This window comes from Myxine glutinosa, chromosome 4 (genome assembly GCF_964187855.1).
Source record: "Myxine glutinosa chromosome 4, kmMyxGlut1.1, whole genome shotgun sequence".
Lineage (NCBI taxonomy): Eukaryota > Metazoa > Chordata > Myxini > Myxiniformes > Myxinidae > Myxine > Myxine glutinosa.
This window is the reverse complement of record NC_136264.1, coordinates 134,279,594-134,306,197: the sequence shown is the minus strand read 5'-3', so window position 1 is coordinate 134,306,197 and position 26,604 is coordinate 134,279,594. Positions and strand designations below refer to the sequence as shown.

The 26,604-nt window shown below is 43.4% G+C and overlaps 1 protein-coding gene across 1 annotated transcript in view; it reads right to left on the bottom strand.

Annotated features, from left to right (window-relative positions):
• Positions 1-1,694: 1,694 nt before the first annotated feature.
• The window catches only part of TMEM233 (transmembrane protein 233), a 91,147-nt gene continuing 66,237 nt past the window's right edge, over positions 1,695-26,604 (bottom strand). Inside the window, exon 3 of the mRNA XM_068113543.2 lies at positions 1,695-4,650. The gene's annotated coding sequence lies outside the window, so the exon portion shown is untranslated. The remainder of the gene's footprint in view (positions 4,651-26,604) is intronic.

Sequence of the window (26,604 nt, the reverse complement as noted above, 5' to 3'; positions counted from 1 at the left end):
AAAAAAAAAAAAAAAAAAAAAAAAAAAAAAAAATGGTGGTTCAAGAACTGCAGCAGAATGATTTCGTACGGCGGTTTACGTTCGCAGAAAGAATGCTGGAACTGCTGAGGGATGCTGCTGTGCTGAGAAATGCTGGAACTTTTCCGCGCATCTGCAAGAATGCTTGGACAAGAACGGCCGCCATTTAGATGATGTCATTTTTCAAACATGAATTACATTTTTAAAATGTCTTTGTTACAGTGTATTACATGGCATTATATATGTAGTCTTTAAAATAAAAAAATATTGAAATTCGACTAAAAATAACTGTGTACGAGTTTTCTGAAAATCGTCACACCTCCCAGACGGACCCTGTATAAGCTATTTATACACGTTATCACTGCAGGAAAAACCCCTTTGGGAAGTGGGACATTATTAGTATTAATATTGTTTTGTAATAACATTAACAATATGCGATTTTATCATTAATTTTGTTTTTAAAAGCGTCTTTGGAAAAACGCCACGATAAATCTTGTTTGGAAATACGCCATGATAAAGCTAATTTAACATTTATATACACCTCAACGTGCAACCCCATTGATGGCAATGGTGTGCAAACTCGCTTGGGTGGAGAAAACCCCCTTGGGGAGGGGGGGAAATGAATGTGCAACCTTCATGGTGTAACCCTTCGTCATCCTGTCAAGTTTGGATGAGATTGGATAAGTAACGACAGAATGTATTGGCGTCAAAAATTCATCAGACAGACGGACACAAATGGCGTATTTTAGTATGATTCTTCACCATTGAGTGATAGGGCTAAAAACAATATATAACACAATATCTCAAAACGTTGTGGACGATTTGTGACAAAAAATGAATAAGCCAATTAGATTTTGCTTTTGAGAGAGATAAACTTGCTATGCACACAAAGCTCGCGCACAGTGTGAACTTTGGTTCGGGCCTGTCCTCGTACCTCCTCAGCAGTGCACCAGCACTTATGCCACGAGCCAAACTGTGAACCACCACAAACCCCAAAAAACCATGTATACAGCAGGCAGGAACCACAACGAGAAGAAGCATGAACCGACCCAGGAGTCAGAGCGGGGCAGGTTGGGTAGCAGATAACACAGATAAGATGGTGTAAAAGGCGCAACAGTAACGGCGGTAAACCTCTGAATTTTTTTCTACAACCATTAAAATCTTTATCTTATTTCAATTGAATTATATACTTGAACACTGTAGTACACAAATTGCCTTTTTAGCACTTTGAAAACCCTTCTGGTTAGCAATACTTGGACCAACATATTAGGCATTTTATGCCACCATGACCAATCAAATTTGTCGCCCGTAAACCTGGTTTCATGTCCTTTTTCATGCCATGTTCGCAAACCATGTCCTTGTTTCTCAAGACTGCATGGGGTAAAGTATTCCATGGACTCTCTAGTTTGTTCAGAGGCTACAACACTGGACTATTTGCATAAGAGGTTAATGTTTTTCAACTTTTATCACAACTTTTATCACTCTCAATGAATACATTTCAAACCAATAATGCCATTTTTACAAACCTATTAAAAGTGCGAGTAAGTCATTATCGGCTGTTGAGAAAACAACATACATCAAGCAAGAATCCAGCTCATATATTATACAGCAATGAGAGTATTGTATATTATACCCAAATAATGTTGTCTTTGAAGGCAGACATGTCAGACAAAGAATATTGTACAAATGTGGGTTTTATTATAATCACCATGATCAATAATATACGATCAGAATTAATTGTCATTGTCATTACAGTATAAACATGCATGTTGCAAAAGGGTTCATGCATACATTCACAAAAATTCTTACATCCCATTCGAGGTATATAAGTGTCCAGCTGAGTTGGCAAGTTTGAGTTGGAACAAAGTACGAGAAATTGCATTTACAAACATTATTTGAAAACGTGTTTGAGTGAGAAAACAGTCCAGCTCAGGTGGAAATGCTGCTCTCGCATTTTCGTAAAATTAGGATTATCACACAAACAAGTGGGAAATGTTGTCCTGTACTCGAAGATAATGCGATCGTATCCTGGAAACCATTGACAGGTGACCCCAACCTATGTAGCAAAAGTTCCACAAGATGGCTTGGTCATTATACACTGGTCAAAATAATGGAAGGGAATTTTAATATTCCAACTATGACAAGAAACAAGTACGGTACGATTTTTACATTTAAATGTCGATCTCAATCTCCCCACCAATTTTGGGTTCATTTTAATGCAAAACAAGTTCTAGGTCACACATCATGATGCAAAACATTACTGGTACACAAGATACAAATTGCAATTTCATCACGTAATGGATATAATAGAACTAGATTGTGTCATTGATTGATAACGATAATGCCAGGACTGAAACAAATAGATTTATATTATGACATTATAAAAATGACATTTTCATGATGAATATAGTGGTACTGTACATTAGCTATAAGCTGCTCAACACACAACATGTAACTACAGGGTGCTGATAATTAAGAAGTGCAGACGACCTCAAAGGAATGCACATTCACCCTAACAATATACTGTAATTGCTTGGAGATGTGCAACCAGTAGGCCATTATCATTAGCTCAGCATAGCGATTAGAAATATTAGCTCAACACAGCAGAGGGGGTTTAGGCTTAACAAATCAAAAGGAGAAACTGCAACATAAATGCCCAATCACACTTGTGTTAATATTTCAATGCAATGACCCTTAAGCATCCCATGTTCAGTGACTGTTTAAAGAGCATAAAGTATAGATTAATAACGGTGAAATTCCAAATGAGTTAGCCTGCACACTGTAGCCAGCCAGATAGGAAACGTTTTGGTGTGCACGCTCATCAGATTCAGCATTTAGTGTGCCATCACGAAGAAAAGGCAAGCGAAGTGCAACGGCGGCATTGTGCTCCGGGAAAGGATCTCTATCGAGATTTTACATACGTGTGTTGGACAATTAATGTGCACGGAAGCCAGTTGAGATGGAGAAATTCCAGTTGAGATGAAAATTCCAATTAACGTCTGTTAGCTGAGGATAAAGTATCTACAAACCAAGGTGGTTTAGAAGTTAAAAATAAGCGATTAGATGAAGCTGAATGTATTTAATCAAACAAATAATCATGTAGATTGACTTGGGAATTTGCTTTCGGAAGGAGTTGGCATTGTCGTTTACCTTTAAAAATTTCAGGTGAGACTGCTGGTGCAGCTCAACAGGTGGAGTGACATGCCAATTACCGGCAGTTGATAGATTATATTTTAAATTGTTTTGTTATTAAGCACAACACCAAAAAGCACTTTGCCTATTTTATCACAACATTTAAAGATAACAGCAGCACGTGTTCATCATATCACACATTACAAAGTCACCTTGGAATTTAATTTACTGGAAAATCGAAATTATGTTATCTCAACACAAGTTGCATCTCGCCCAAGCTGGAATATCGATGTTTATTATTCCCCAACTGCTGTGAAGAGTTCTTCTTTTAAATCAAATGCATTTCTTGAAAAACGTATAAAAATAATTCATGAAATAAAACGAGCAATCATCAGTTCACCGAATCCATTGCCGATGTACGCAGAGTGCACCGAGTGCTAAAGACAAGACAAATTGTGAATAAGCTATATTCATAACCGCTTGCTAATGCACTTTACAGTTTGCTACACACCATTCCCCTTGCTGGGTGTCATTTTTACATCTTACTGCATTAAATTATATGCTTTTATGATCCACTTTAGCAAAGCTTAATTTTCCAGTTTTACCACACAAAGGAAGGGACAATGCATTGATCCACAGGATAATATGAATTGCATTGCCCTGTTATCCCAAAGGATGCCTCACCGGCAAAGCGGTGCATTTATTAAGGTATTTTTACGAAAAATTATATTAAATTAAATTTTATAATTAAAAAAAGGTATTTTTCATGACCAGTAAACTAACCACAGTCATTAAGAAACATGCCAAACGATCACATAATTCACTAAAGCCAAGTACAACTGCCCATAGTTGTTTGAGCTCACAATGAAGATAAGAGGATGTACAAAAAAGAAGGTTAAATACAGGCATCTCCCAAAAGGTGTCAAGTTTTCAAAGCAAGAGAAAAAGAAAAAAACACATTTCGAATGAGAGAAATTTGTAAAATTGAGCAAGCATAAGGTTTGGTAAGAAAAAGCGAGTTAAAAGATTTGTGGTTAGAATCGAGTGATTTTGATAAAAAAGCGATCCATGCATTGATTATTGCACATGACAAGATAGTTAGTAGTGAAATCCAATGTTTACAGAGTAAAAGTTTCATTCGTTTTACACCACAAGTGTGCGCCGTGCGGCTGGAAATTGTAGATGTGGTTATGCACGCCCCATGGAGCTTCACCATATACATTCTTTTTTAATATTATTTTATATTTAATCCTATAAACCATAACATCACCACCGGAGCAATATTCCAGCCAATCAACTTCACCACGTAACAGCGTCGGCCGGCCACACAGACGGTCATCAGCACAGTACATAGTCATATGGAGTTTACCAGAAAGTGAGCTGTGTTTTCAAGGCAATAGAAGCGTGACATAGAAAGCAGGTCTGGTTCGAACCAGGTCCATCCATCTATTGGCTGAATGCAACAACTCTGAAGCATCCAAATTTTTCTGAACGTTGTCTCTGTAGGAAAAAAGAAAGCAGGAGATGACAGCACTTAATGCGGATAATAAAACCTTTAACGTGAACTTGTTTCGTGAATGGTTGGAAAGGGAAGGAGAAGTGGGGAGAATAAATTAACGATTTATCATGCACATAAGCGATTGTATATTCAGCCCAACATTGTGCTGGAATGTCTAACTTATTTATCTTCATTTATTTACATCATTTTGTATTCAGAACAGCAAAACACAACAAAGTCTAATGAGTGTTTGTTAGGTCTAGACTACTTGGGGTCACAATATTACTGCACGAAGTTTTCCTGTGTTTTAGACTCCCTTGTTGTCATTATCCCGACAATGAGGAAAGACAACATCTACACATGCTAATTTGTACACATTTTTAAAAAGAAGAACAAGAATAAACTAGCAGAAGCCCATGGTAAAAATACCACAATATAAAAAAAGAAAAAAAACGAAGCCTTTTTTCTTCGGCTGGTTGAAAGAGCTCAGAAATGGGAGCTTATTGCCTATACACCACCCGGGTTCTTCAATTTCTTTTCTTTTCTTGCCCAGGTGCCAAGAAGGCGATTTGTGTTCTCCAGTGTTCAAGTGGATAATTCAATTGAAATAAAATAAACGTTTTATAGGCTGTAGGGGAAAAAGAAGTTTTTTTTTCGGAAGTTTGCCGCCGTTGAGGCACGCTCTTTTACATCACCTTATTTAACATGTTAAATTAGTTCCTCATGCCTGTTTATGTCCTTTGTGACGTCCCTAAAAACAGGATGTTTCCTGTTTGTAATGATTTTCAATGTTGTTTCATTGTCTGACAGGCATGCAGACTAAAATAAACACATTACTCCTCTGTGCGCATGCACGCTCGGGACAAGATTCTGTACAATTTGCCAAATTCAGAGCAAAAGTACTGCTAAACTGCAGGTTCGTGTTCCGATGCATGCTCTACAGTGTTCAAAATATAAAATTCAGTTGAAATTAAGTCTTTCCTCTGTCATTGACTGATAGTTTTTTTTTCTTGCCTGGCACCTGTCTAACAATTTTTCCTGCCAAGTCCGTCATCCTTAGCCTATGCCCTTTCAATTTAGCCTCAATTCAGTTTCCTCTGCCTCATCCTCTGCCTTCAATGGAACGATATGCTACGTCTTATCTCAAACACTAGTCCCAGATCCAGGCTTGAAGGTCAATTATTTTGAGGTGTTCCTCAGCTACTCACATCTGGCAAAATATTGGAACTGGATTTGACTTTCTGCTCGTCGTAAATCCTGATCCTCGTTCTGACAAATTCTTCATTTTCAGCCCCAGCATACATACTGCTCAGCCTTGGCGATATTCTGGACTGAAGTAGGGGTGTTCCAAGATTGAAAATGAGATCACACTTCCCAAGTTTCTACATCTTCTTCTTTGGCTTAACTTTACTGACACCAAGTGGAAATTAAGTTTTATCGCATCCTGTGATACTGTGAAAGGCTGGAAGAATGTTACAAACTTCCTGACCAAACCTGTCCAGTATAGCTTTCATGCAAACATACTCTTCGTGGTCAATCTTCATTATCCAATCTTCTGGTGGGTTAATAGCAGAGTAAGCATATGTCAGGAGAGCCAAGACAACTGTGTCAGTTGCCCTTACGACCAATGGATCTTCTGACGTTGAAGCGTGAAGAATTAGCCTTGTGCCGGCTTCATGATAATTACAGGAAGCAGGTTTCTCTATCTTGAGAGGTGTTATCAACCAGGTTTCCTCTTCCTCTGTCACAGTCAGTGGAACTGGCACTTTGGATCTCAAGGTGTCGTCTTTGTAGTAACCGACAAAGAATCTGATCAGCTTCATCTTGTTGTCTACATTTCTCAGGAAGGATTATCAGTCCTTTCTCTTTGACATACTATGCCAATAACGTGTGATGTGAATTCTTCTTCCAGGCTTACCGCAGCGGAGCTGGGTGAGCTCTCTCATTGTAGAGGTACCGTAAGCATCAAATATAATTCCAAAGCGACAGGGTTCCAAGTCAGATGAAAAATGATTTTGGAGCAGAAAAATGTGATATTCAATGGGTATTGGTGGCCATTTTGTTTTTTGGTGGCCATATTGCATTCTTGTCAATTACACATTAATCTAAAATAAAGTAATTTGATAAGTTCTACCATGCAACCAGAAAAAAGTCAAATTTCATCGGCAAAAATAGATTTTCCAGCCAAAAAATGTATGAAAGTGAAATTCAATACAGTTTGGTGGCCATTTTGGATTTTAGCCACCATAATGGATTTGGAGATCAAATGCAAGTCATTCCAAAATCAACTAACTAGATGGTATTCATAGAATACTTACCCTGCACAGTCAACTTGGTGTGAGCCAACTCTTCTGTTTTTGAACGTTTCTTTTTTTTTTTGATCCAATATGGCTGCCAGATCACATGAGCGATGACATCATAAATTTATATTCTCTAATATAATTGTTGCAGAGATCATGCTCAATAAATTTCACACTGATCAGACTAAGTGTTGTCCCTGTCGAATTATAACGTCATAATTATGGCACCAATGACGTCATCGTTAACAACACCTATTCCCCAATGGAGTTATTTACAATGAGCCACGTTTCAATTTTTTCCATACAGCGGTTTTGGAGATATAGAGGTGCAACGTTTTTCCAAGATGGCGCCTGTAATAAATGACCTATGACGTCATGATTATCATTAAAATATTCTAAAGGAGGAGGCGCTCATATGGTGAAAATTTAGTGTCCAACAGACCAACAATTGGTGAATTTTTTAAAATAATGATCGGATGGATAAGTGTTGTATTTGTCGAATTATGATGTCATAATGAAGGCACCGATGACATCATCATTAACATATCTTATTCCCCATGGGGAGTCGGTGACAATAAGCCAGGTCTCAATTTTTTCCATGGAGTGGTTTCAGAGATATAGAGGTGTGAAGTTTTTCCACGATGGCGCCTGTACAACGTGACCTGTGACGTCATAATAACCATTAAAATATTCTACAGGAGGAGGCCCTCCTATGGTGAAAATTTCATGTCAATCGGACCAACGGTTGCCGAGAAAATCTATATCATTAAAACGCTTATTTCTGAAGTTTGTAATCGGAACTTCTCTCCAGCTATTGCTCCTGTCGCCCTAAGATATGTGTGATACTATGTAGTTATGACTAACCCTTCCATATAAGCATACCTATGTCTCCAAATGTCTATAAGTGTGGAATAAAAGCTGAAAATCAGTGAAAAGTTTTGAATAACTCGCGCCATTTTGTTTTACGCACAGTGAGATGCTGCACTTGATACCGAGGAGAATAAGAAGACTTCCCGATGTGTGCCGGACGCGCAGTGACTCAAGAGGCATGCTACGCCTTTTAAGTATCCCCTTTACATTTCTGATCGCATTTATATTTGTATTAAAAGGCGTAGCATGTCTCTTGAGTCGATGCGCGTCCGGCACACATCGGGAAGTCTTCTTCTTCTCCTCGGTATCAAGTGCAGCATCTCACTGTGCGTAAAACAAAATGGCGCGAGTTATTCTAAACTTTTCACCGATTTTCAGCTTTTATTCCACACTTATAGACATTTGGAGACATAGGTATGCTTATGTGGAAGGGTTAGTCTTAACTACATTGTATTGAAGTGCGGTGCTATGCGCACGACTTGTTTGCCAAGAAGATAAGCAACAACGCGGGTAACCAAAAAGAGTCTTTATTACAAAGCTCAACTATAGCACTGAGGTGCTTGGGGCTGCGCGCCCCGTGTATATCCCGAGGCCACGCCTACCCCTCGGGCGTGGCCGACACCCTCTTGGTGCGCGGAATGATGTCACCGCGCCAGCGAGCCATCGTGTCCGCCACACGCGCCCCCCCCAGAATTCCCGCGCACCTGAAGGGTCAGTTTGCGGGGCAAATGGATGACCCGGCCGAAGTGCCCTCTGGCGGCTGGCGGCATCTGGGATACCGGGATGTCATCTGGGATGCCTCCGGCGGCACCTGGGATGGATGCAGGACCGGGGGGCGGCCCCGCCGTGGGGGCCGAGCCACTGGCGGGGGGTGGTCCACGTCGAGGTGGGCCGGCTTGAGGCGGTCCACGGAAACGTGGTCAGGAGTACCGCCGATGTCGAGGGTGAAGTGTTTCGCCCCGGTCTCCAGCACGCGGCAGGGCCCGTCGTACGGGGGCCGCAGCGGTGTCCGGTGGGCGTTGTGGCGGACGAACACGTACTCCGCCGTGCGAAGCTCCGGGGCGACGTGCATTGGCGGGCACCCGTGGTGCGCCGTCGGCACCGGGGCGAACCTCCGGGCGGTCTCCTGCAGTGCGGAGCGCTGCTGCGCCGCGGACCAAGGTGCCGTGGAGTCGGGGAGGAACTCGCCCGGCACCCGCAGCGGTTGTCCGAAGACCAACTCCGCTGTGGATGCGCGCAGGTCGTCCTTGGGCGCCGTCCGGAGGCCCAGCAGGACCCAGGGGAGCCTGTCGACCCAGCCGCTGTCGCGGAGGGTGGCCCGGAGCGTGGCCTTCAAGGAGCGGTGGAAGCGCTCGCACAGGCCGTTGGCCTGGGGGTGGTAGGCCGTGGTGCGGTGCAGCTGGATGCCGAGCCCCCGCGCGACCGCCCCCCAGAGGTCCGAGGTGAACTGGGGGCCGCGGTCGGACGAGATGTCCGAGGGGGCGCCGAACCGGGCAACCCAGGTGGCGATGAACGCCTGCGCAATGTCCGCCGCCGTCGCCGCCGCCAAGGGCACGACCTCCGGCCACCGGGTGGTGCGGTCCACCATGGTGAGGATGTGGGTGAAACCCCGCGAGGGGGGCAGAGGTCCCACCAAGTCCACGTGAATGTGGTCGAACCGACGTTCGGGCACCGTGAAAGGGGCCAATGGGGCCTGGGTGTGGCGGTGCACCTTCGCGCGCTGGCACGCGAGGCACGTCCTGGTCCAATCGCGGACAGCCTTCCAGAGGCCATGCCAGACAAACTTGTCGGCGACCAACCTCTGGGAGGCCTTCGTGCCTGGGTGGGACAGGCCATGGATGGCGTCAAAAACCCGGCGCTGCCAGCCCGCGGGCACGATGGGGCGAGGCCGCCCGAGGGAGACGTCGCACAAGAGGGCCATGCCCGCGCCGTCGATCGGCACCTCGGTGACGCGGAGGCCCGTGACGGCGGTCCGCAAGGCCTGGACGTCGGGGTCGGCGGTCTGGTCCGCCGCCATCCGGGCAGAGTCGATCCCGAGGTGGAACACGTGGGTGACGGACCGGGAAAGGCAATCCGCCACCGGGTTGTCCTTTCCCGCGACGTGCCGGATGTCCGTCGTGTACTCGGACACGGCCAAGAGGTGACGCTGCTGCCAGGCCGAGCACGGCTCGGCGACCTTGCCCATCGCGAAGACCAGGGGCTTGTGGTCGACGAAGGCCGTGAACGAACGGCCCTCGAGCAGATGGCGGAAGTGCCGGACCGCCAGGTGGAGCCCGAGCAACTCGCGGTCGAAGGTGCTGTACCGGCGTTCGTGCGGGCGAAGCTGCCGGCTGAAAAACGCCAGCGGTTGCCAAGCACCACGCACCCATTGCTCGTGCACCGCGCCCACCGCGTAGTCCGACGCGTCGGTGGTGAGGGCGATCGGTGCATCGAGCGCCGGGTGCGCGAGCATGGTGGCGTTAGCCAAGGCGAGCTTCGCACCCGCGAACGCCGCGTCCATCTGCTCGGTCCAAACAACGTCACCTTTGCCCGGCTTCCCCCGCAGGGCCTCGTGCAGGGGGCGCAAGAGCTGGGCGACGCGGGGCAGGAAACGGTGGTAAAGGTTTACCATGCCCAGGAACTCCTGGAGCCCCCTGATCGTGCGGGGGCGCGGAAACCCCTTGACCGCCTCCACCTTTGCCGGCAAGGGGGTGGCCCCGTGCCTGGTGACGCGGTGCCCCAAAAAGTCGATTTCGGCGATGCCGAACCGGCACTTGGCGGGGTTTAAGATCAGGCCATGCTGGCCTAGGCGTTCGAAGAGCGTGCGGAGGTGGCGGAGGTGCTCTTCGCGGGACGCCCTTGCGACGAGGATGTCGTCCAGGTAGACGTAAACGCAATCCAAGTCGCGCAAGACGCTGTCCATCAACCGTTGGAACGCCTGAGCCGCATTCTTCAAACCAAAGGGCATCCGAAGAAACTCGAAGAGGCCGAATGGTGTAATGACGGCCGTCTTCGGTATGTCCTCCGGCCTGACGGGGACCTGGTGGTATCCGCGGATGAGGTCCGCCTTAGAAAAGAAGGACATTTTCGCCAACCGGGTGGAAAAGTCCTGAATGTGAGGGACCGGGTAGCGGTCGGGGGTGGTGGCATCGTTGAGGCGGCGGTAGTCTCCGCACGGCCGCCATCCCCCGCCGGGCTTCGGCATGATGTGCAGTGGCGACGCCCAAGCGCTCTTGGAGCGCCGTACGATGCCGAGCCGCTCCAGCGTAGCAAACTCCGCCTTTGCCACCGCGAGCTTCGTCGGCTCGAGGCGGCGTGCCCGGGCGTAGACCGGTGGCCAGACGGTGGGGATGCGATGTTCCACCCCGTGCTTGACGGCCACCGCCGAGAAGGTGGGCCGCGTGAGGGCCAGGAAGCTGGCGAGGAGGCGGGTGAACTCGTCCGCTGCCGGAAGCGTACAGACCAACCTCGTCGGGACCGAACCGCTCAGCAAGCCGCTTGGCGAGCCGCTCAGGGAGCTGCCCAACGAACTGCTCAGCGTACAAGCAAGCGAGCTGAACGTTTCGGCCTGGACGAGGCGTCTGTTCTTCACGTCCACCAACAACCCATTTGCACATAGGAAGTCCGCACCGAGTAATGCCATGGGCACGCTGGCGGTTACGAACGTCCATTGAAAGCGCTGCCCTCCGAACCGCAGGGAGAGGCAGCGCTTCCCGAATGTGCGTATGGGTGTACCGTTGGCTGCAAGCAACGCGGGGGCCCGGCCCGCGGTTCGCTTGTCGGACGTGGAGGCGGGGATAACGCTCACCTGTGCGCCTGTGTCGCAGAGGAAGCGACGTGCGGACAAGGTGTCCGTGACAAAAAGGAGGCTGCCAGAATGGCCGACGCTCAGGGCCGCTACCGAGCGCCGGCTTGGTAGTTTCCCGACTTGCCAAACGAGCACGGCGGGCAACAATTCCTAGCCTTGTGGCCAAACCTGGCGTGGAAACGGCACCAGGTTTGCGGCGGAGGCCGCGGTTTTCGCAGTGGTGGTGGGCGGGGCGTGGCGGCGGCCACGCGGTGTGCATCGGCATCAGCCTCGGGATCCACGAGGTGTGCATGCGCATCAGCCTCGGGATCCGCGACGGCCGCACCGAAGCTCGCCCGCGTGTCACAAGCCGCGAAAAACTTGTCGGCCTCGACGGCCAGAGCGCGGGGTTCCTTTATTTTGGAACCGGCCAACGCGAGGCGTACCTGTGCCGGCAGCTGGCGTAGAAAGAGCGCCCGGAATAAAAAATCCGGGGCTTTGTCACCCAGCAATGACAGCATGTAATCCATCCGCACCGATGGTCGTGTGTCGCCGAGTTCGGGAAGGTCCAGGAGGCGGTCGGCCCGTTCGCACTCCGTGAGGCCGAACGTGGCGATGAGGAGACGCTTGAGCGCCTCATACCTGTGGTCGGCCGGTGGGTTCCGCAGGACGGACACGACTCGGGCGGCTGTGCCGGGCCCGAGGGCGGCGATGACGTGGTAATAACGCGTCTCATCCGCCGTTACGCCTCGAAGTTGGAACTGTGCCTCGGCCTGCACGAACCATACCTCGGCCTGAGCTTCCCAAAACTCAGGGAGCTTCACCGCGACCGCGTTGTTTGACATTGGCGCGTTCTGTTGGTCAGCGGCGGCTGAACCAGCTTCGAGGTCACCAGTGAAGTGCGGTGCTATGCGCACGACTTGTTTGCCAAGAAGATAAGCAACAACGCGGGTAACCAAAAAGAGTCTTTATTACAAAGCTCAACTATAGCACTGAGGTGCTCGGGGCTGCGCGCCCCGTGTATATCCCGAGGCCACGCCTACCCCTCGGGCGTGGCCGACACCTCTTGGTGCGCGGAATGATGTCACCGCGCCAGCGAGCCATCGTGTCCGCCACAGTATCACACATATCTTAGGGCGACAGGAGCAATAGCTGGAGAGAAGTTCCGATTACAAACTTCAGAAATAAGCGTTTTAATGATATAGATGCCCGTGATTTTTACGGGTTACCGCTAGTGAATTTTAAAAATGCAAACACGGCACACACACACGTACGTACGTAACTGAATGCTTAACCCTGCTTTTCGCAGGGTAATGATGCATATCCCTAATTTGCAAGCAGAAAAAGTCGTATTTTGTGGTTATAAAATTGATTTCCGAGCATTAAAATGTGTGATTCAATGGGTATTTGAGGCCAAATCCAGGGTGGCCCCTCAGCTAAATTGAAAGGGAATAGGCTAAGGGTGATGGAACCACTGATAAAACCTTGGCAAACAAAAATGTTAGTTTTTTCTTGACTGGGACAGACAGACATTTTTGTTTGTAGACAGAGTGAACCAATTGCTTAACCCTGTTTTGCTCTTTAAGCGTGGGGTAATAAAACAACACAACAACAACCTTCCACTCCCATTCCCTCTCCCTGACGGCACAATTCCCAACAGACCCTATCATGAGATACTATAATGAGACCTTATAATGAGAACATAACACCTTAACCTTATTCTCTACTGCTGTAAGCCTTAGTTACAAACAGACGGTGAGGTACAGGTATGCGGGAGTAAATTAAGAAGGGAAGAGCATCTGTGGGTGGGGGGTTGTGTTGAGAGGAGAGACGAGGAGGGGAGAGGGTGGAGAAGAGGCAGGGGGAGGGGAGCAGGGGAAGGAGGAGAGGGAGAGGGAGAGTCATAGGGGAGGTGTTAATAAAATAAATGATAAAAGATGAATCTGTGGTCGTTAAATGGCAAGGTCCGGCCTGTTCATTTAGTAAGTCACATGGTGCATGCAGCTCACCAGCAAGCCCAGTCGAGCACAAAGGCACACCTGCAGACAGATTGTTAAGTGTGAACAGACAGGTGGTAATGGATAAGAAAGCTGATGGTGGAGAAGAACAGCACACAAACTTCCTGGTTCTCTCAAGTGTCTGCACACTCCTCTGACTCTCACGGATACGATTTCCAACTCCAACCAGCACTGCCAGCTGCAACTCCAAGGTGACTGGCACTCAGACTTAAACTGTCACTCTTGGCCCAATCAAACTAGCATCCGCTATCAAAAGTTGCTCAACACGACCGGCCTGTGTGAAGAGCCAGGAGTCCGTATTCCTTCGAGCAAGGTGATCATTCGCGTTAAATAACTCGTCCCTTGAGTCCAGGTATAATGAATGGGGGGGGGGGCATGTACCACGGTGGATAAAGGTGTGGGGGTTGGGGGTAGCTGAACAAAGGGGGATATATAATCAGAAAAGGGAGGGGAAAATGGGAAAACATGAATTTATGGGACCAAGCTGCGGCAGCCTAACAGATGCTGACCCAATGTGTTGTTACAAAACTTCCCCATCCAAAAATATGATAAATTAATTCAAAATATCCACAGTTTCTCTTTACTCTAAAAACAACCTGGTAAACCCAACTCACCCCTTGTTTCCCAATGCACGTCATAATACATAGGTACAATTTGTTCGACAAAAATAAGTGTATATTTTGGTGTATTGTATACAAACTCTGCAGGTATATTCGTTAAAACTCATTATCATTGCATCCCATGGCTTTAGGTTTTGCATCCCAACAGATATATGCATCCCATGGTAGTTTAAAGTTTACCTGAAGTAGTGTTTTCAATTTGAATTTTTAACAATAATAATCAATCATCAAACTTGTATAAGGAGACTATGAGACAGGAAAAACGGCATTTAGCTCATATAAAGCATCACCAATATGTATGGACAGATGGATACCTCGTCTAGAATGATTAAATCTTTTTGAGCAGTTGTGAGTTCAAACCTCAGGTCATGTATTACAAGTATAAGTTCCTGGTCCCATATCAGGGATAAAATAAAACTTGCTTGAGAACAGACACCTGTTGTATGGTCTCGAACCATTTACATCTGCCTTGTCTGAACAAAATGTTATGTTGGTAAATGTACTTATACTCTACAGTTTGAAATGTTAAAGAGAGGAGAAAGGGTATGATACAGAAAGCCCAGGGAACCTTTATTAGACACAACTTGAAGATGAACATTACTTTTAAAACTATTATAATGTATTGGACTTTACTGATTTATTTGAAGTCAAGTCATCTTCTGTGAGTCCCACACTAAGTCCTATATCACTGATATGAAGATTTCTGGTAATTCATATGTTGTTAGGTTTTCCTTTCGTTCAAAAATATCTTACGTCACTGTAACTATTTGCTATGGCTGAAAGAACAATGCCCAGGCTGCTCACAGCTATGCTTTAATGCCATCAGAGCAACTTGGTGTGGGCAGTAAACTTCTCGAAAAGTGCCACTCAGGTTCCAATTTGAAAAATGTTCAGAATAATGATGCATTGTAACAGTGCTTTCCGCACAGCTAATCCCCCAATTCTTACAGGAGAGTAACAACTTGTACAGGGTTAATTTTCAGATATGGAAAATCCACAACCTGTCATGAGCACTTTGACTCCCGTCCCCCTTCACTCCAACCCCCAACCCCATAAGTATGCAGGGTAACAACATCACATAAGGAAATTAGATGCAGTGGGAGGCCACTCGGCTCATCATGCCTGCACCACATAAACACCAGACCAATTTATATTAAAAAAAGAAAAATGCAAAATGTTTTTTTGTGTTTATTTGTTGTTTCATGTGTTATTTTTTTCCCGGGAATGGGGGCAAAGGCTGTTCTTGGGTGAGAAACGCACAACATCAAGCACACACTACCCCTTGATGAGACCCCCACAGACAACACTCTGCACAGATACACACAATCACCCATCCATACTCAAGCTGCCTAAAGGTCCTGCCGATATCTCCAATATTTTTAGGTACCTATCGAATTCCAATTTAAACTTATCCACTGTGTCTGTTGCGACTACCTTTCAAGGGAGACACTTCAATTCATTAACTACTCTCTGAGTGAAAGACCCCTTCCGTACTACCATCTTAACTCTCCACTTCTTTACTCTTAGTGTCTATTGTGTTGAATAATTCTTCTGCACTTATTGTTTCCATATCTTTCATGATCTTAAGCATCTGCCATGTCCCCTTGTAACCACCTCCTTTCTAATGTATAAAGGCCCTGTCTCTTTCAGCCGCTCCTCATAGCCGAGTCTACCTAGGTCCGGAACAGCAATAATTCATGCGTTGCAAGTGGTTTTGAAGATAACTTTAGTGGAAGCTTTATTTTAAAACAAGGATGCAAGTCCTCAGAGGATACAGCATTTAAAAAATGAGACATGTGGATTTTAGACAAATAAAATGGGACACAGAATGAAAAAATAGGACACAAACAAACAGGTAGTAGAGATGGTTAAGTGTAAATACATAAATAAATAATACAAAGACTTGTGTTTGTAATGGAGATGGTAAAGTGTATATAAAATAAATAAATAAACAATTCAAGGTGGAATGTAAGTCATATAAGGGGAAAAGACATTTCTTGGACAAGAAACGAAAATATACAGTATAAATAAAATAGAAGGGTAGAAATATATACCAGATGCGGATCTTCACCAAAATTGAATCAATTCGTCCGTGTCACACACACACAACCTCTGCACCAAATGTCGTCCGAATCCGTCCATAACTTTTTAAGATATCCTGCTTACAGACAGACAGACAGACAGGGGTGAAAGCAAAACCTCTGTCCCACTTTTGGTGGTGTGGGCAGTACCACCTTTGTAAATCATCTTTGGTGGAGGTAAATATATATATATATATATATATATATATATACATATATATATATATATATATATACTAGCTTGGCTCGGCTCGCGCGTCGTTACTGATAAACGGGCTTATTTTAGCTGAGGCTAATGACTGTACCTGAGTTGCTGTGTTGTCATGATTTTCACCAATCATAATACAAACAATTATTTTGCACAAATGTATTTGTTGTGTTTGTGATATTACATTTTTATAGGCAATTTAGGTTGAAGATTTAGGTTGAATGTTTTTGTTTCAAGAAAGAACCCCTCAGCACATACATAGGGGAGGGGTAGGTGCAGACTAGAAGTTTGGGACGATTACACAAAAGTTTGAGAAAGTAGTTCAGTGACAACACAAGACATGACAACACAAGACAAGACATGACATGACAACACAACACTGGACAGGACAGACACTGCACAGATACACACACACACACACACACACACACACACACACACACACACACACACACACACACACACACACACACACACACACACACACACACACACACACACACACACACACACACATTTTATGGTAATTGGTATCGATGACTTGTATAACAGATTTCCAACAGGTGGCGATATAGGATACACATCGACTTAGAGAGAATTGGGGTCCCCCCATACTCTGAACACCCAGAACTATGAGTTATGTTACCTCTTAAACCTCTCCCCTCCCCCATTTGTGTTTCTTTTATCTTTTATCGCTTCAGCAGATAATACTTTAATAGTGTATTGTTGTCTTCTAAAAAAGAAAGTGTAGTATTTTACAGCAGCCTCACGGCATTGGCGGTAGCACGCTTATCTGGGTTATCTTGCACAATAGCTGTAATAAGCGTTGTCTCTCAACAATAATGTGTGTTAATTACTGTTAAGTTAGTACATAGGGACGAATAGTTTTGTGCGTTATCGTTTTTTTGGACGAATAATAAAAAATCCGAGTGGGACCTAGATGTCATCCTGACTATAATTCACAGACCGGTGAGCGTTTCATTGTTTGTTTGTCGTTCTACGCCTCCTACAGTTCTGGGCCAATTACATCCAGACTTGCTACATAGGATCAGCATTACCCCAATTAATGTAAGGGGGTGTTTCTATGTAAATGCAAATGCAAATTCTATATGTAAATGTGTATTGGGTAACGCTACCTCCAGGTGGGAGAGGGTATTACAAGTCCCCACACTTTACAGTGCAGTGAGGTATTTTGAATTACGCAGCAAGAGATATTTTTGAGAGATACTTTGAATTACACGTTTGAATAGGGATAATAAGAAAACACCCCTTCTTTTGGGAGCAGGTGTTTCTAGTAATATATTAATCAGTAACCGTGTCGTTGAAGCGCGGTGCTACGCACGCTTACTTGTATAACAAGGAGGAAGCGGACAACGCGGTAAGTTCAAGAGTCTTTATTATAAGAGCTCAACTGTAGCACTGGAGCGCTCTGGGCTGCGCGCCCGGTGTATATCCCGCGGCCACGCCTACCCCTCGGGCGTGGCCGCCGCCCACTTGGTGCGCGGAATGATGCCCTCACGCCAGTGAGCTTTCGTGTCCGCCACATCGTATAGTACTATTTGCAGTCAGATAATGTGCACATACGCAGGTTAAAATCACCGATTTAAAAACTTTACATGCATGTTACTAGTTTGCAAACAACTCGACATTCAACCTGTATATGGGAATTCCCAAGTTGGAGGCACCACTTACAATATACAAGTCCCCTGTGTGAAATATAATCATAAATAAATATTTTGTTTTCTTTGATATTTGAGCATATGTGTAGAATATTATTAAAAATGCACACACTATATTTTACTAGAAACTTATGATAAATTGACAAGACACCACAATGATGGATATCTGATTTGATATTCAAGGCATATATTGCAATACTGCATGGCATAATGCGTCATATCATGACACAGGCATATAATCCTCACCTCAACACCCCCAGGCCCCTCACCCCTGCATGGCCACACCTATTTAATAGCTTATTGTAAGAGATATTGCCCAGATGAGAAAGGAAATAATTAAGTAATTTCAGCTTCCGAGCTCAAAGGATGGCTGAGATATCGCCTGGACAAACGAGAGAACCTTGAACTTTTATCTTGACCTTTAACCTATATCGTCAAAAAAACATTGACAGCCTCACTTTTGTCCTTCGGAATCCTCTGGTAAAGTTTGACGAATATAGCTGAAAGCATTCGCGAGTTATCGCACCCACAGACAAACAAACAAGAAGGCATCAGGCCTGACAGGTATGACAAAAATTGAAAGAATCAATAATTGATTGATTAATTGTGTAATTAAAATAAATAAATAAAAATCGTAAAAAAATTAATTTCTTAATCAATTGGCTAATAGTATACCTAAACCACCATTGCTTCATCCGAATCTGTAACTTTTTGAAAAAGAACAAGTCGGGAGACGACGATGGTTCACGAGCGAGTGGCATTCAATGACAAAGGACGGACTGTAACCGAAACAGGCCAGGACACCAGGACAAGCCAGGCCAGGAAATGTCAAAACGAAGGTTACTGACCTTGAAATGAGATAGAAAATAATGTATAATCAGTTACGAGGTTAGTTAGCTACACAATACCGAAAATTCCGTGAAAAATGAAATGAAAAGAAAAAGAAAAATGAAAAATCGAGCTCCGTGGGGCTAGACACATGACATTGGCCTAACCAAATATCGAAACCCCTGTCAGATTCCACCAAACCCCTCGGAGAAGATGTAGCTTGAACTTCATTACCCCCTAAAAAGATCTTTTTTCGGGCGTGGCTCCGCCCACAATGGGCGCAATACGCCCACTCTAGGCAGGACACAACTAGATCATGATATAAACCTCCCACCCAAGTTTCATCAAGATCGGATGATATCATCGGGTAGTTATGCTGCGGACAGACTGACACACACACACAGACATACGCAGTACGCTCGCACACACATGCCGAATATAGTGGTCACTTGATAACTCGTGAACCAATTAAGTAATTAATGGAAAAATTACATGAATAATCGATTAATCAATCAATCAATAAATCAAAAATACCCTTTACAGCCAAATAATTTGGTCACTGTTATGTCCCAATATCAGCTTCCTAGCTCAAAAGGTGCCTGAGATATTGCCCAGATGAGAAAGAAAATAAATAAGTACTTAATAAATCGATAATAATTAAGTAATTAATCAATTGATTGATTAATCAAAAAATACAAAATACCGTTTTTGTGAAAGCACTTGTTCACTTTTGTGCTCATGATTTCATTCAGCTTCCTAGCTTCCTATTATTATATAGTATATTATTATTATTATTCCTAGGTATTTCAATTTCCTAGCTCAAAGGACAGCTGACAACGCCCCAGACAAACGAGAGAAACTTGACCTTTGACCTTGACCTATATAGTCCAAAAAACATTGACAGCCTCACTTTTGTCATCTGGAATCATCTGGTAAAGTTAAAGCTGAAAGCGTTCGCGAGTTATCGCACTCACAGACAAACAAACAAACAAGAAGACGACATGCAGAGCACGATAGTTGCAAAATCCCCCCCCCCCCCCCCCCCCAACCAAAGGTTTCCATTAATACAGCGAATTGTCCATTTCATCAAGATTAAAATTGACGATCTTGATCAAAGCTCGGGTCAATAGGATAAAAAGTAGATGATTTTTCAGATGAAAAATGATTTTAGACGTTTGAACTTGAGTTGACATTTGACCTTAAAATAGTTGGCTTCCCTATTAGAGTGACTCAATATGCAAATGCAGTTCTATTTGTCAAGTCAATCAGATTAAAATTGATGGTTTTTCAGATGCAAATTGATGATTTTGGGAGTTTGACCTTAAGTTGACCTTTGACCTAAAAATAGTTGGTTTCCCTATTCAGTGAGGCAATATGCAAATGCTGTTCTACTTTCAAGTCGATCAGATGAAAATTGATGATTTTAGAAGTTTCACCTTGAGTTGACCTTTGACCTTTTGACCTCAAACATAGTTGGCTTCCTTATTTAGTGACTCAATGTGCAAATGCTGTTCAATTTTCAATTCAATCAGATGAAAATTTATGGTTTTTAAAATGAAAATTGATGATTTTGGAAGTTTGACCATAGGTTGACCTTTGACCTCAAAAATAGTTGATTTCCCTATTAGAGTGACTCGATATGCAAATGCTGTTCTATTTTCAAGTCAATCAGATTAAAAATGGCGATTTTAGAAATTTGACCTCCAGATGACCTTTGACCTCAAAATCAATAGGCTTCTCAATTGGGACGACCTCGACAACTTGGTGAAGTTTTGTGACGATCGGTTTAGAATTGTGACCTGTAGGCCTGTGACAAACAAACAAACAAAAACAGACAAACAGACAGATAGAATAACAAGAAGACGTCATGCGGAGCATGATACTTGCAAAATCCTACCCCCCACCCCCTCCAAGAAAACAATTCCATTCACACAGCAAATTGTCCATTTCATCAAGATTAAAATTTACGATCTTGATCAAAGCTCGGATCAACAGGATGAAAAGTGACGTTTTCTCAGATGAAAAATGATGATTATAGAAGTTTGACCTTTGCCCTTTCGACCTCAAAAATATTTGGTTTTCCTATTTAGTGACACAATGTGCAAATGCCGTTCAATTTTCAAGTCAATCGGATGAAAATTGATGGTTTTTTCAGATGAAAATTGATGATTTTGGAAGCTTGACATTCAGTTGACCGTTGACGTTTTGACCTCAAAAATAGTTGGTTTCCCAATTCAGTGAGGCAATACGCAAATGCTGTTCTAATTTCAAATCAATCGGATGCAAATTGATGGGTGTTCAGATGAAAATTGATGGTTTTGGAAGTTTTACCTCGAGTTGACCTTTGACCTCAAAAAATAGTATGTTCCCCAATGTATTGACTATATGCAAAGGCTGTTCAATTTTCAAGTCAATCCGTTGAGAATTGATGGCTTTTTATATGAAAATTGATGATTTTTAAAATTTGACCTCGAGTTGACCTTTGACCTCAAAAATAGTTCATTTCCCAATTTAGTGACAATATACAAATGCTATTCAATTTTCAAGTCAATCGGATTTAAAATGGCGATTTTAGAAATTTGACCTCCAGATGACCCTTGACCCCAAAAACAATAGGCTTCTCAATTGGGACGACCTATACAATTTGGTGAAGTTTCGTGACGATCAGTTTAGAATTGTGACCTGTAGGCTGCTGACAAACAAACAAACAGACAAACAAGAAGACGTCATGCAGAGCACGATACTTGCAAAATACGCCCCCCCTCCCCAAGGAAAAAAATTCCATTGATACAGCAAATTGTCCATTTCATCAAGATTAAAATTGACAATCTTTATCAAAGCTCGGGTCAATAGGAAGAAAAGTGATGATTTTTCAGATGAAAAATGATGATTTTGGAAGGTTGACCTTGAGTTTACCTTTGACCTTTTGACCTCAAAAATAGTTGGTTTCCCTATTTAGTGACTCAATGTGCAAATGCTGTTCAATTGTCAAGTCAATCAGATGAAAATTGATGTTTTTTTCAGATAAAAAGTGATGATTTTGGAAGTTTGACCTTGAGTTGACCTTTTGACCTAAAAATAGTATGTTTCCCAATTCAGTGACTCGATATGCAAATGCTGTTCAATTTTCAAGTCAATCAGTTGAGAATTGACGGCTTTTTAGATGAAAATTGATGATTTTTAAAATTTGACCTTGAGTTGACCTTTGACCTCAAAATAGTATGTTTCCCAATTTATTGACTCAATATGCAAATGCTGTTCAATTTTCAAGTCAATCGGTTGAGAATTGATGGCTTTTTAGATGAAAATTGATGATTTTAAAAATTTGACCTTAAGTTGACCTTTGACCTTTTGACCTTAAAAATAGTTCATTTCCCAATTTAGTGACTTGATATACAAATGCTATTCAATTTTCAAGTCAATCGGATTAAAAATGGCGATTTCAGAAATTAGACCTCCAGATGACCTTTGACCTCAAAATCAATAGGCTTCTCAATTGGGACGACTTATACAGCTTGGTGAAGTTTCGTGACGATCGGTTTGGAATTGTGACCTGTAGGCCGGTGACAAACAGACAAACAGACAGAACCACAAATGGAACCGACCAATATACTTGAAAAATCTTCGATTTTGCAAGTAACAAACGAGACTGACTGACATATGACGAAAATTTTCAATTTTGGTCATAACAAACAGACGGGTGAAAACATAACCTCCATCCACCTTTAGTGGTGGAGGTAAACATGCATCTTGGCAGACACACGGTGGGATTAATTGGGGCCTTAAAAGTATTAGTCTAACCGAGTGTTGTCTAATAAACAATGCAGACGTGCTCGTGGTGCCTGAAATAAAAACGTGGGAAACAAACATTTCGACATGGACAATTTTTTTTTTTTAATGACCAAACCAAGAGGTTTAAAATGTTTCATAAATTAATGATTTGTATGAAACCAAACCATAATGAGTCTCGGTTGATTGTGTGATGGCCTGAATATGCAAAAAAAGGACAAACCTTTTTTCTTTTTGTTTTTCTGTAAAGAAAAAAAAGATAAACCACTGAGCACCAAAAAACTCAAATGTTGCATAATCTGGAACAAAACGATTTCATTAAATCTTCTCTTTTTTAAATGATCATACAGTCTTAAAATAAAATAGAATTTGACGCGAACATGCATCGACCTAACCCCCGCTTTAGCAGGGAAAATGGCCATAAAATGCATGTTGTTGTGTTGTGTATGCATCGACCCCCGTTCCAAGTGAACCCACTGTTACGTCAATTAAAGGAAGGTCGGTCGCATGGAAAAATCAGGAAGCTTTCTTTGTACTTGCTATTTAGCAATTAGTTCAGCATCTTACTATAATTCACCAAATGTCCGTCCGTCCGTTCGAAGGTACCGCAAAAACGGCCCAACCGATCGTAACGATATTTTGGGTGGGTATTCCTGGGACCCCTGGGAGTAAAATAGGCTATATTGTTTTTCCTATTTTTTCAAGTTTTCCAGTTTTTCCAAACACGATGGAATAATATTTACCGATATGAACAGTGATGTGGCTTTTGTTGAAATTCTACAAATACTGTTTATTCTACGTACCAGGAGAGAGTAGATCGACTCCTGACGAACTCTTCCTATATAAACGTGCGGCTCCGAAGTAACATGGCAGCGTGGCAAAGCGACTGAGAAACAGGTGTGGCGGCCGCTTCCGTGTTACAGATTCGGCGCGCACTCTTCACACATAAACGTGCGACTGAGAAAGACATGTCGCGGCTGCTTCCGTTTTGCAGAATTCAATCTTTTTTCAAAATGGGCGCCATGTACTGTTTAGATTTTGATGATTTGCGTGTGATATGATTCAACGGATGTTTATATGAATCGTTTAAAATAAAATAAAACCTTCAATTTCTGATATTTTGCCTTTTCATTTGGGCTTCCCAATTGAAGGCCCGTCCATAGGGCGGGTACCGTTGCTAGTACTAATAATACTGCACTGTACAATGTAAACTGATGAATATAAATAAATATTTAACCCAATTTGACCTTTTGAACCCAATATATAATCTATTTATCTTTCTAATGAGAGTCCAGACTTGAGTCAAGTTTGGTTTAAATCCCTTCATTGGTTCACACGTTATTACGATAACAAATGCTTTTTTTTCTTGGACAAATAAGGGATGTGGAGCGCAATGAGAGGTATCGAGAAAGATGCACAGGGTGGACAAGATGGATCCAGAAGCAAACTCTCAGGAAGGAAAAAACTGCATATTTGGAAAAAGGATGTGGGGTGTTATAAAAGATCATGTTTTTGGATGGGTGGTCATATGAGAATGGAACAACAGTATTCCAGATATAACAATGGAACTTAATTAAAGGCCACATGAGCATCGACTGAGGAGGTATTAGTCAGGTTCACTATGTTTTTTCGTTCTAAATTTTTGGAGATTAGCAAAACTATACATTTTTGGAATATTCAGAGCATGAGGAATCCAAAAATTAATGTTGGCATTTGCGTAGACACCTTTGCGAAAATGACACTCAGGACAATGATGAAGATCTGTAAAAGCATATTCCTGAACGGTATAGACCTAGTAGATCCTGTGTATAGGACTTATAGTTCAATCTGATACTAACAGGGCTGCTTTCTTGCTTTATAAACCCATACCTATAACTTCAAAGGACTTGCAATATCATGTATGATGTAATACAGTTATATCACAAATATAAAGACGATGGTTTTCAATTACCTTTGTTTGTTGCTTTTCTATAATCCGGAGCACTATTTTGAGGCCTTTATTGGATTCCTTGGCCCAGAAAACATAGGATTAGCATATTTAATTAAGTTTCTAGGTTGACTAGAAGCCGAGATAGCGCAAAATATGTATTTTATGGCGGCCATTTTGAAAATCCAAAATCTGTGTCTGTGCAAATGCCAACATTGATTTTCGAATTCTCTATGCTCTGACGATTCCAAAAATGTATAGGTTTGCTAATCTCCCAAAATTTTGAACGAAATTATATTTGTTAACATAGTGAACCTGACTATATGGGCAACAATAATCAAATATGCAACTGCTCGCATATTTGGGTGCCATAACAAGACATTAATACACAAAAGACAAATTAATAACACTAGGGCATGCCCGTACTATATATATGCCCGTACTATATATCTATCTAAAATTATATCCCCCCCCTCTATTTACATGAAATGGTTTGGTTCATTCGCAACGCCAAAGCGAACGGCGAACGGCTTGCGAGTACAGTGACAACCCCCCCCCTCTATTTACATGAATGGTTTGGTCCATTCGCAACGACCACAGAACCCCCCCCTCTATTTACATGCAATGGTTTGGTCCAAGGCGAACGGCTTCCGGAGTTTGGTAAAGCAATCGCCATCGCGTGCACAAACGCGTGGTTGCCCGTTCCTTGCCAAAAAAAAGAAAAAAACGCTACCCGTACGCTCTACCCCGCCCGTACGCCCGTAAACAAAAAATACAACGCTCTTCGCTTCCGCCCTTCGCTCTGACTGAATTGGGAGAAATAATGCGCATAAGAAATCGAATTACGTACCGTAATGGCGGTCAGCTCGTAACGCGCTCAGCTCCGCTCGTCTCACATCGGCCACGCCTACGCAACAAAGCGTTCTGTGATTGGCTGCCGGAAAGCGTGCTGCCGGACAGTCTTCACTGTCCGGAAGTTCGCAAATCGCAGTTAGGATGAATCGTTTTAATTTAATCGCAGTTTGAATTCGTTTTAAAACATAGTTTAACGGCAACATAGTTTTCCAACGTGAAATAAATGAATACGCTGTCAAATGTGCCGTCCGAGGCAGAGTCTGATCGCCACGTTCGGCACACGTGATAGCTCGCTGCTCTCTGATTGGTTGAATCGTTTTTTGGACATAGCTCGGTAAGTACTTGTCCGATTAATTACAAACCTTGAAAAGGCACATCCTCGGGTCCCCAGCAATATACCTGGCAAGTTTCAAGTATATCGGACCCGTGGTTGTCGAGAAACAGCGGTCACAGACAAACACACAGACACACAGACACACAGACACACACACAGAGATTGCTGGAATTATAGATAGATGACAAAGGGCTTGGGGAGGTATAGAAACAGATAGTAAATCTAATAGAAAATAAAAATCCAGGGCCAAGCAATATGTATCCCGGAGTATTAAAGAAGTAGGCTCCGGGCCAGGTATGGTCCATCTGCACCCCCCCCCCCCCCCCCCCACAACTCTCCGACCCTGGGTTTTTCTGAACCATTGGGGTGTCCTGGGGTGGAAATCAACTGGTAACAGTAAATAAACTTGGACTCACTACCCATTTGGTACCTATATTGGATGGTACCCTCAAAACAGCATATTTTTAAATCCGCGTTGCGCCATATTCGACACACGTGTTCTTTTGGTATTTGTGCCTGCTAATATTAACTCAGAATAAAAAGTTATATACCAAAAGAAAGCTGTTCATCTACTGATCATCATAGAATATTGACACATTACTTATAATGGTACCTTAATGGTCATAACTAGTGCTGAATAGCAGTACCCCACTTTAACGTAACATAATTCGGTATCGACCG